Below are 8,139 nucleotides of genomic sequence, written 5' to 3' on the forward strand. Positions count from 1 at the left end.
CCCTCCAGGCGCGTTGTATTGTCTCCGCTTCGATTAGGTCGTGATCAGGACAATTTCCCCTTCGTCAGCCGTTTCACAGCGCCGCTGAGTCCTTCAAGCCGAAACTCTGGGGTGTCTTCGACATTCGGAGGGGTTGTCATGCTCCGCCTGATTTCTGCGTGCTCTGGCGTATCTGTTTCTTCTTGGTCGTCGGGTAGGAGGGCGGACAACATCGCCGCTGCGATCGTTCGCCAGTTGGAAGTATCCCCTTGTAGCGTCCGTAGTCGATACTGTTTCTTCTCTCCTCAGTTTACCCGTGACCGTTCTATATTTGATACCCCAGGGTTCTTTGTTACTTGTTCAATCGCTCTTGAGTTGTCCCGAATGTATAGGCCTGCCCTGGCAGGTTAAGGACGTGGAGGCCGTATTGAGCTTTAATGGTCTCTAGGGCTTCTGCTCTGTCGTCTATATTCTTGCTGCACCACAACGGTGATTTTGCTGTTGGCGGGTCGTATTTCGATCCTCGGCAGGCGATCACGACTCCTGGTCCGAGTCCAGGTATCTTTTCGTCGATGCTGTATGGCTCTTGCATCAACAAGATTTCATCGCCATCAGCTTTCATCTGCATCCTGATCTCGTAGGGGACAGTTTTGTATCGCTGCATGTTATCCTGCAGGATCCGTATTCCCCTTTTTCTCCCATGTCCTGTTCTGTTCTTGTTTATGCTTTTTTTTTCATAGTCAGTCCTGGCTATTATTGCAGATTTCGTAATCGACGCGGCAATATTTTGGCACGTGCCCATAGCCTTGGCATTTATAGCAGCGGCTGACGGCAATAAAATCGCGGACCTTGTATGCATTCTACGAGATATACACCTTTCCCTTTAATAGCTTTTCTCTTACCTGGGAGGGGGGGGGGGGTTACTTCTATTATCCAATTGGTCCCTGCGGCCCGTCCTGATAATTGTTGCGGCCTGATCCTTATTTATCTTCTTGCTTGGGTCAAGACAGAACGTTAGGACCTTTCTTACTATGTCCCCTACTTGCTCACTTATATCAGGTATCGGCCTGGTTGTATCAGGTGCTGGTCGGGATTCCTATTTTGTTTCCTTCTCTTCTTCCTCAATCCTTTTCCTTTCTTTCATTTCTGTGCTCTGTTTCTCCGGCGTTGAGCCCTCCGGCTTTTGCGTCCTCAGAGGTTGCAGCACCACCCGCGCCTTCTTGGCTTACGCTCGACATCCATGGTACCATCCTAAGTCATTGCCGTTATCATATCGTGTAGATGTACGGCCAGGTCACTACCGGCCGGAGACCTGCTAACCGTGCTCGGCAGTTCCAGATGGGACTCACGTAAGCGGGGGCCTCAAGGTACAAAGTACCCGGGAACTTATCCTGACGGTCCCATCTTTGGCATCAGAATCGTGAGTGCGTTACTACCCAAGGCTACTGTTCGCGGCCAACGGGACGCGAATCGCAACATACGGCACCATTGTGATTAATCTAAACATGTCCGTAAGACGGGCATTTCGTGGTAGCTGATGTTCAAACGAACATCATCGGCGTGGATTTTTTTTTCTTTTTTTTTTTTGAGCCACTATGGGTTGCTCGTGGACCTGCGAAATAGACGACTCCTCGACACGATAACCCAATTGTCATCAAGGAGAGGAGTGGGTGTGTGTAAAAAGTTTAGTGGAGTTTGTTGAATTACAAGCGTGAGAAGTGTAAAAAGAATTGGTGATGAGACAAAGGAGAAAGGCAGCCATCTTTGTAACGAGCGACGGTTTCGCCGCCATGGTGTCCCTCGGGCGACTAATGAACTACTGTGTAGTGCTAGTAGTAGTAGTGGGAACTGTGTTATCGACGACGAGAAAATTTACCGACGGTGGGCATTTACCGGCGGTGGGNNNGCGGTGGGAACTTACCGACGGCTTTAGAAAACGGAATTAACTTTATTGACGGTGAGTACAGAGTAAAATTCACCTTTGTCGACGGTAGAGAAAAAACCGGCATCAGAAAACCGGCGCTGAGGGTGCTTCTCCAGCCCCTCAGAACCCAAAAGCTGGAGGGTAGGAATCCTCCACCAGTAGAAGAGGAGCCCAGCTCTGTCCGCGACTTAAGAGCACAGGCAGAAGAAATAGAAAGAAACATGCTAGCCTTCTGTTTAAACCGAAATAAGAAGGTAAATAAAAAACAAACCGCAATTATTATGCGCTACTTTCTATTATGCGCTACAGATATGAGGGGTTATTGTGGAGGAGCTTCTCTTCCACAACAGTTACCTCAATGGTAAATTAGTGGGTAATTAATGGTAAATAATTGGGTAATAAGTGGGTAATTAGTGGTAAATTAATGGTAAATAAGTGGGAACGACTTGGCCGTGGAAACGACGAAGCCGGAAGGCCTAAGGGCATTCACGGAGAACGCGAAGTTAAAGGAGGCTGGACTAAAAACCAGCACGCCTCAAAGGAGACTACCCCGTGTAATATTATACGACGTACCACGGGAAATCCTGGAAAAGGAACTATTGGTCTGCATCAGGAAGCAAAATTAGGACAGATTGACAGAAGAGGATGTTGCAGCCATTCGATTCTGCTTCAGAACTGGCCGCAAGGACACTGAAGAAACCAATTGGGTTCTGGAAGTACCCCCCCCCCCCCCGTAAGGGATAAATTAATATCTAACAAGGTATTTATTTCCTCGAATGCCTGTAAGGTTAGCGATTACATAGCCGTTAGCCGTTGTTTTAAATGCCAAGGATACGGCCACGTAGCAAAGTATTGTAGATTAAATTATGAAATCTGCGCACACTGCAGAAAGACCAGCAATACCGCGAGAACTTGCGGATCTTATTTGAACATTTAACCGCTTACGGTGTAGTTATCAACCTCGCAAAATGTGAATTTGGCGTGAATGAAATCACATTTTTGGGATACACCGTAAACGAGAAGGGAATAAAGCCGAACACGTCGACGCCATAGTTAAAGTACCGCTTCCCGCGACCGTTAAAACACTACGTACGTACTTCGGTATAATTAACTTCTACCGTCGTATCATACCGGGGACCGCGAAAATTGTCCAACCCCTCAATGACCTGCTAAAAGGGGCGAAAAAGGGTAACGCGCCCATTGAGTGGTCGAAGCAATCCGAAACCGCGTCTCGCTAACGCCGCGATGTTAGCGCATCCGATACCTGGCGCACCTGTTAGCCTCGCGGTAGACGCATCCGACTATGCATTAGGAGCGGTTCTTCAGCAACGTGTCGACGACATATGGCAGCCGTTGGGCTTTCTCACCAAATCTTGACCGGCGAAAATATAGTGCGTACGATCGCGAACTACTCGCTATGTACACCGCGGTCAAGAAATTTCGACACACCATGGAAGGGAGAGATTTCATGATTTTTACTGACCACAAATCCCTTACGTATGCGTTCAATCAAAGTCTCGACAGATGCTCACCGCGACAATTCCGACACCTTTATTACATCGGACAATTCACCACCAACATCCGGTACATAAAGACGTTCTATAATAACGTAGCCGACGCTCTGTCACGCATCGAAGCGATAGGGAAATCTATGGATCACCAAACTCTCGCCGCCGCGCAAGAAAACGACGACGAATTACGCGACATCGTCAACACCAGTACATGCGCGTTACAGTTAAAGAAGATACGTTTTCCTGATCACGACTTAGAAATACATTGTACGACCGTGCGTACCGAAATACTTGCAGCGCGACGTATTTAATTCGTTCTACGGACTTTCCCATCCTGGGATATGCACCACTCAAAACCTAGTGACGACGCGCTTCGTCTGGCCGTCCATAAACAAAAATTGCCGAACATGGACACGGCAATGCATCTCATGCAAACGATGCAAAGTCACAAGGCACATAGCATCACCAGTTGGGACGTTTGAAGCGTCAGCAGGTCGATTCAAATACATACCACATACACATGCACATTATCATGATACAATAATCGCGAGGCTACCGATATTTTCTAACGTGTATTGACCCGAAGTGTATTGGCCCGAAGTCATTCTCATCGTCGATATGGAAGCGGCAACCGTTGCTTCGGCCCTCCTTTCTACGTGGATATCCTGTTTCGGCGTGCCTTTTAAAATAATTTCTGATCAAGGACGACAATTCGAATCAAAATTATTCGAGGAATTATGCCGGTTGCTCGGCGTCAATCATCTGCGCACGACTGCCTATCATCCCGCGTCCAGTGGGATGGTAGAGCGCCTACATTGACAACTCGAAGCGGCGATTAAGTGTCACTACACGAGCAATTGGGTCGAAATTTTGCCGATCGTTTGGTTAGGCATTCGAACCGCTACCAAGAAGGGCCTCAATGCAACGGCGGCCGAAATGATTTACGGCATCGGTATACGATTGCCGGCAGAATTCTTTTTACCGACGAATCAACGGGCCAATTCGGAATACACGAATCGGCTAAAAGAACAAATAGGGAAAATCAGGCCACATCCAGTTACGCGACGTGGCGAAAAGAAAATCTTTGTTTTTCGCGAACTAGAATCATCGCCGTATGTATTCTTGCGCCATGGCGCGATTGGAGGCCCTTTACAGCCGCCTTACGACGGGCCGTTTAAAGTGGTCCGAAGAGGCGAAAAGAATTACGCGTTAAAGATAAATAATCGCGATGTGCCGGTCTCCGTAAACCACTTAAAGCCCGCCTTTATCGTATCGGAGGACTTCGAGCAAAGAACCGCTGATACTCGTAACGTGTTGTTTCCGGTGAAGCTTCGGTACGAACAAGACGCCGATCAAACGAACGCCCGCGATGAGAGCGATGCAACCAACGACAACCAGACGAACGAAGAAAACACCCGGAATAGACACGTACGCGGCCAGGGCGTAGAGTCCGATTCTCCGATTGATTTTAGGCAGGTTTCGGCTAGGCCATAGTAAACAATAGTCTTTGGAAACTGATTTAGAAAAGATATTTGTTGGGTCTGAAGGACCTTAGCAGGCAAGTGACTCGGGTTTATGACGGGTGCTTAAGGCTATTGAGGGTACGCCGTACGGAAGAGCGGACATCTGGTGTCCGTCTGGCCCGCGGTGTGTGACCTGGCCCATGCAGAGAGTCGCCCGGCGTAACAAAGAGTCTTGAATAAATTTCGTCTGCACGAGTCGCGAGTCGAGACGTGTAAAGAAGCCGTTAGTCGAGTTAATAAACACACTATTAAATAAAACTTCTTGGGCACCCTACGCGTCCTACTATCTCACGTTACACTTAACCAATCGAAAGAAAATAGGCAAACTGTTCATTCCTACCAGCACTGTGTTCCGTGTACAGTAAAGTATTTGTTCTTTTTAGCTCTTGTATCTGATGATTAGCTTCGGAATTGTTCAAGTCATTCTGGTAAGACTTATAATAAAACAAATATTCCAAAGAGTCTCTTCACGAATCGATGAACGTTGTAATATATGTACTTGGATCGGTTCGAAAATTTCTGTTGTGATTTCTGTAAAACTATTCTATTGTAGCTATAGAGACAGTTGCGTCAGGTGCAGAGAACGAATCAGACTGCGTGAAAGCTTAATCCTTCGTGAGTAAATTCTCAGATCGACTCTTCTTCACCAAATTGTTCTTCGATTTTACATTCACTTCATCGGTGTTAATAGTTAGATCATTGGTTGACAATTCGCTCCAGTGAATTGATCAAATTAACAGACAAACAGCGTCTTCCTATGTTCTTTGTTATCGATGTTCTTTTGATAGTCAGTGTATAGTGCATAGTCAGTGTATTTCATCATCTTCCTCATGAACTTTACCAAGTCTTTCAATTGCGTACGCATCAGTTCGCAATATTTTTTGGTCTTTCCGTTTACATGTCACCGTATCTCTGTAGCGATATCCCGTTCCGAAACTAGCTTCAGTCACTGTATGTAATCGACTTCCTTCTTCATCTCATTTTTCAGTGGCACAAGGTTGAGTACATAGCCTGTCATAGTTTTTCATGTGTACGATCTCGTCCGTGTGACATCAATCTCATTTCAACCATGAGATAGCGACCCCGAGCTTTGGACTCCTTTGGACACATCACTACCTTATCATCATAGCCTACACAGAAGCTATGACACACCTTAGTCCACATCATAGATAAAGGCTTCGACCCCTGACCTCCGACGCATCATCGGCTACACAGAAGCTATGACATACCTTAGTCCACATCATAGATAAGACATCGATCCCCGACCTTCGGACATTTCTCCACGTCATAACCTACACTTAGCCCCTCAACATCCTAAAACCAAAACATATATAAACCGAGACTTCACCCAAGTCGGGCAGCTCTTGTTCTTCTTCTAGTTGCTGTACTCATACAACCCCTTTTCTCCAGTTCAGTGTTATTTTGTAAGTGTTAACATTTATAATAAAGTTTTGTAATATCGTAAGGTAGTTTGAATTAGAAATCGGTTGAAAATAGAAAAACCGTGTACGTCGTCTTTCTGTGGTTCGTTTATCGTCTTTCTGTGGTTCGTTTATTTCTGTGGTTCGTTTACATTTAAGAGTGCCTATGTGACTAAAGGCACGTAGTTGGTAGTTCTTACATAGGTATGAGGAAAACAATAGACAACATTAGAAGAAGGACGGTTTCGCTATCCAAGGCGGGACGACCGAAAGATTAGAGTGTGCGAGTCGAAAAGTGTGCGTGTTGCGAGAGTCAGAACTAATCGAGTCGTCGAAGAGTAGAGTCGTTAGACACCGAAGAGTAGACTCGAGAGAATTGGTAGAGTTGTTAGAGAGAGAGTGTGTGTGTGTTAGATTCGTTGTGACGAGAGTGGCCAAATAACTGTAAAGTTATTTGATATAGATACGAGTATTGCATTTAGTTTCCGTTAAATAAATATCATTTTCTGTCCAATTTATATTTGTATATTCAATTTAATATTAATAAATTGTAAGCAATCGGAGAAGACGCGATTACCAAATTCCGCGAAAAAGTCGAGCAAATGAGCGAAAAGAATTGCGTCCTCACAATTGCACTCGATATATCGACAACGTATGGTGGCCGAATGTAATGCATGAACTGAAGAGAAGAGGTTACCCCAACAACCTGTATCGATTAACGAGGAGCTACTTTTCAGACAGAATCGTGCAAATCGTCGGGAAAAATGAAGCAGTCAGCAAGCCCGTCACGAAAGGATGCCCGCAGAGATCGATGTGGCGGCACGGGCCACGGAACTTTCCAACGGCTCTGGATACAAAGCGCTACGCCATCAAAGCGCAACACCGACGTGCCCAATGTGCCATTGATATCTTCACGCTCTTTCCGCCGAATTCTCATACCGAAGAGCATACACGTGCCAGCCGCGGCGGCACATCTAATGAACGCACGTTAGGGGGGGAGGGGATATCGATGGACAACGAAGGGAAGATCCGTTCGATCCGGAACAGAAGGACAGTCAGTCTGTCTTGCGCCGTGAAATAAATAAGTCCTCAGTGACATTGCATAGCAACGCGTCGGTTGAACCCTTGATGTCAATTGTTAGTTGTTAATCGTTACCAGTTATTTGTTGATCATATCTGTTACGCCGGGGCACTCTCTACCTGGGCCAGGTCATACACCGCGGGCCCGACGAACACTAAACATCCTCTCCTTCTTACGGCGTATCCTCAATAACATTAAGCCCCGTCATAAATCCCATTAATTTGCTTGCTAAGGTCCTGCAGACCGAACAAATATCTTTCTAAATCAAGAAAGATATTGTTTACTACGACTTGACAAAGGAAAGTTGGGTTTTTCCGCGTACGATGCTTCCTAATAACAACTTTCTATCGAGGGCAGTTAAGATCCTTGCTAGTCCACCAGCCTTCGTTTGACCAATTAACAACGAAGCCTATTTCCGACACACCCATCACGAGCTTTTCTACGACACAGCATCGTCACTGTAACTCACTGCTCCTACGACCTCAGGAGAGTCAAGTCAAACTTCTTCTACACCGTTGGAAGAGTCAACTACTTCTTCTATACCTTGAGAAAACTCATCAACTAAGTCCAAATCTAACGCCTAAGTACGAGCACTCACTTCCTCTACTAAGTATCCTCTAGTGCTACGTCCACTAACATACGAAGTTCAAGTCTAAGAGCCTTGCTCTAGCGTGCATATCTATCGTACCTTCGGGCTACA

Source organism: Bombus impatiens, unplaced genomic scaffold (genome assembly GCF_000188095.3).
Source record: "Bombus impatiens unplaced genomic scaffold, BIMP_2.2 scf_0015, whole genome shotgun sequence".
NCBI lineage: Eukaryota > Metazoa > Arthropoda > Insecta > Hymenoptera > Apidae > Bombus > Bombus impatiens.